The following is a 3,928-nucleotide window of genomic DNA, read 5'->3' on the forward strand; positions in this document are numbered from 1 at the left end:
AAAGTGGATGAAACAGCACTTGCATCTCCCTTCTTTCGGGGAGGCAGTGAGAAGCTCATCAGGTGGGACAGGCTATCTGAGAAGTGTACAGTGCTATTCTGATTTCTGGGATCTAAGCAAGACCTACGGCGGCTCAGCCTGTCTCCCCAGAGCCACACCCAGCACATGTTCCCAGCCATCAGTCCCTGGCAGCTCAGAGCCCGTGGGAGACACATCTCAAATAAATGCAATGCAAACATTTGTTGAGGCCTACTCCATGCCAGATTCCAGGACACAAACTTGCCCCGAGTGCGTTCAGCTAAATACAGCTAACGGAGTGGGTGTCTGTTCACGCGGTGGCCAGGGCAGCCGACAGGAGAGAACGCTCCACACTGTGGGAGCAGACCACACAGGTATTATCAGAGCCTGGGTCCCCTTGCTGATCCCTGAAACTGAAGAGAAGGTGAGCAGGTTTAAGTCTCTAAGAAAGCAGGATGGGGGGCCTGGAGCAGAGGAACCAGAGACATTGCAGAGCCAGGCCTGGCCCGGCAGTGGGGCCTAAAGGGTTTTCACACTCTCTGTGCTGCACCCTCACCATCTGGACAGTGTGGAGAATAATCCTGCGTTAGCCTGACTCACAGGGATATCATAGAGGACAAAATGAGAACATAATGGCAAAAGCAATGAGAAAATGCTTTTAAAAGGAAAAGGCTTTACAAACAAGGAATTACCGTTTTTTTTCTTCAGGGTCCTCCCCAGTAAGGCTGAGATAATCCCGGAAGGTCTGTTTGTCTAAACACTGACAAGCATTTCCCATGGCTAGCCTAACAGCACTGATTCAAGCATCTAGCTCCCTCACTCTGCAAATCATCTCGACTGAAATATCTCAGTTGCTACAGTTAGTCATTCCAGTGGATGGGGCCCCATCTGCTTTTCCATATTCTTTTCCACAGTCCTGCCACCCATGGCCAGCGGGCACTCAGGTGATGCTTGCTGACAGATGGAAACACTGCCCATTCTATCCTTACTGTCAAAGACCTCAGCCCAGGGGACCCGAGAAAGTCGCCTCCTCTGTCACCTCTCCTCAGGCAGGACTTCCAGAGGCTGGCTCAGATAGGAGGCTTCCTCCTGTCTCAGTCCAGGATCCAGAGAAATGGATTCCAGGGTCTGAGAGCCAAACCACTCCACAGAGTTCAAAACAGAACAATAACAAAAACGGCAGCAAAAACCTTTATAGAAGTTAGATATTTTCTGCTTCCATCTCACAGCCATCTTTCTTGCACTAATTTCCCTCTCTCTCTCTCTTCCTCCCTCCCTCAGTCCCTTTCCCCACCCCCCACCCCCGCTTCCTCCCTCTCTGTCTGTCAAATTAAAGTAGGGGGTGGGAGTGTTTAGATGATACGGTTTTCACCCCACACCATCGATTGTGCTAACAACCCATCTTCGGCTGTGTGTGTGTATAAAGCAGAGCAGAAGGCTGCACTCTGGATTTGAGAAGTCCTACCCAGCCTTTCCCCGCCTAAAATTATCTCACACACACCCAGAACTGTTCTATTCCCAGAAGTATTTCAACCAATTTCTTTGTCTTCCACAGCCCTTTTAAAATGCAAATATTTCTGACGGAAGAAACTATATTCTACTGGCCCTAGCCCAGTTCCTACAGAAGCACCTGTGCCCAATAAATATTTACTGAATTAAATCGGTTACTAGATGCCTGTCCTCACAGGAAATGGGTCAGGGCCCAGGGCGGTGGAGGGTGTGGTGTGCAGGGGTCAGTCTGGGCAGGGAGCCATGCCTCATTTCACTAACCTCCTGCTGGCGTAAAGCAGGCCTTCTTGCCTCAGAGAGATAACTGAGTTCCGATGAAAGTAAATCTCAAATAGCCAAATATGGAAACTATGCAGGAGGGGCAGAACCAGCCAAGAAAGTCTGGCCAGTGTGGGGTTAGCAGCACGAGCGTCGCCCCAGTCTTCACGGAACGTTCTCACAACTGCCAAAACCTTGCAGAGCTGTAAGAAGGGGGTGGCCCTGGGAAACTCATTTAACCTGAATCGTGGTTTCCTTCAACTCCTTTGAGTTCTCCTTGGGCGAGGGTGGGGTGTTGTATGTCTGTCTAAATGAGCACTGCTCAATCGAACAGTTTGTGGAGGTTTCCATTCATTCCAATATTAAAGTTTCATTCTGGAGTGCTCTGGTTGGAAAGTCTTGCAAAAGTGAAGAGGGTGCCTAAGAGTATGGAGAGGGAACCAGGGGCGTTGCAGTGCGGAGGTGCGGGGCACGCCTGAAAGTCCTCCCCCGCATGTGCACCCCAACCTGAACCTGGTCCCGCCAGTCCACAAGAGGGCTTTGAGGCAGCTTCCCAGGCCGGGACCCCAGTCTCTGGCCTCGCCACACCCCTCCTCTGCTAAGAAAGCCCGCTCCGGGCCCCGGAGCTCAGCTGCTCCCCGCACTGTACTCGCTCGCCCGCATCAGCGGCCACTGCCCCGCCACCTTTCCCCAACCCTGGGTCAGGCCCGGCCGCTGCCTTGTGCCCTCTGCCCGCGCCCTCCCCTCGCGGGTCGGGGATGCGCCCGGGGTCCCATCACTCCGGCGCGGGGCGTGGGGAGGGGGCTACGGGGTTCACGCCGCCGCTGCGCTTTCGGTTTCCAAGTACGTGGGGACGAGCTGAAAAACCCCGCTGGGCCCCCTCACTCCAGCCCTACAGCCGAAGGGCTACATCCCCGCGGCGCGGCCGCCCCGGACGGCGACCTGCCGAGACTCACGTGTGGCTGGGCGTGCGGGGCTCTGCTGGCGCCGGTCCCCAGGCGCTGGGCTACTTCGGGCAGCTGCCCGCGGCGACGAGGCGGGGGCGAGGCTGTCAGTCCGGGAGCCCAGAGCAGAGCCCCGCCCCGTTTTGGGAGGGGGAGAGGAGGGCCCGCGACCCAGAGGGCGGGGCCGGGGGCGGGGTCTGGGGCGGCGACCAGGAGAGCGGTCCTCCCGGGACTTGGGGATGCTCTGTAGGGTGTTGGACAGGAGGCTCAGGGACAGTCACCCGAGCAGTTAGAACTTTAATCCACCCTCCAGAATCATTAGTGCCTACAAATAAAAATCATCTCTGATTACCCTCAAGTGAGTTTGAACTGGACACATCTTACCTTTCAACCAGGGATAACCAGGCTCAGCCCATCCTTTCATGTTTTCAGCCAAGGTATGAGGACAAATCCATCCTTCCCCACCTTCCTTCACATTAGTGCAAATAGTACTACACACAGTACTGCAACTACCACACCTCCGGAGTACAAGTCTGCCAGCCCCTCCTCCTTGCTGCTGGCCTCGCAATCCCTGAGAATTGTAGGGCTTGCTGTTGTACCAAGGGCTTCCCAAACATCTCTTTCGATCTTCAAAACAAACTTGTGAAGTCAGCCTGCTCATCCCCATTTTACAGGTGAGCTATCTGAGGCCCAGAGAAGTGACAGGAAGTGATGTGCTGCAAGCTGATACTCAGCAAGTGTGATACGCTACAATCTGAATACAGGCCTCCGGACTCCTAAATATAGGGCTCTTTCTTACATTATTTCTCTCCATGAGCATGTGTTCTGGATGTTTGTATTCTATATAAAATTCCTTTCTGAAGACTGATGATGCATCAAAAACATGGACTTTGGAATTAAATGGACCAGAATTTCAATTCTAGTTCCTTTCCTTTCAGTTTGGCAACCGTGGGGAAGTTACCTAACTGCCCCAAGCTTCAATTATTCATCAGTAAAATGGAAGAATAATGACGTGCACAACTCAGATATGCATAGGAACCAGGCAGAAGGCATACAGGAGGGCAGTGGAGGTTGCAGTTATGGGGCGGGGGGAGGACACTGGTGCAGTGAAGGGCACGCGTGGGGGCTTAGGAGCAGCCAGACTTGGTGCCAGCCTGTCCTTACCTGGTCCCTTATCTTTCAACAAGAGCCGAAACCCA

At 53.6% G+C, this 3,928-nt stretch overlaps 1 protein-coding gene across 2 annotated transcripts in view; it reads right to left on the bottom strand.

Moving 5' to 3' along the window:
* Positions 1-2,847, bottom strand: part of TRAF5 (TNF receptor associated factor 5) — a 70,791-nt gene extending 67,944 nt beyond the window's left edge. For both annotated transcript variants that reach the window (XR_002123134.1, XM_019635544.1), the window contains exon 1: positions 2,742-2,847. The gene's annotated coding sequence lies outside the window, so the exon portion shown is untranslated. The remainder of the gene's footprint in view (positions 1-2,741) is intronic.
* Positions 2,848-3,928: the final 1,081 nt, after the last annotated feature.

The sequence above is a fragment of the Hipposideros armiger genome, unplaced genomic scaffold, assembly GCF_001890085.2.
Source record: "Hipposideros armiger isolate ML-2016 unplaced genomic scaffold, ASM189008v1 scaffold_22, whole genome shotgun sequence".
In the NCBI taxonomy this organism is placed as follows: domain Eukaryota; kingdom Metazoa; phylum Chordata; class Mammalia; order Chiroptera; family Hipposideridae; genus Hipposideros; species Hipposideros armiger.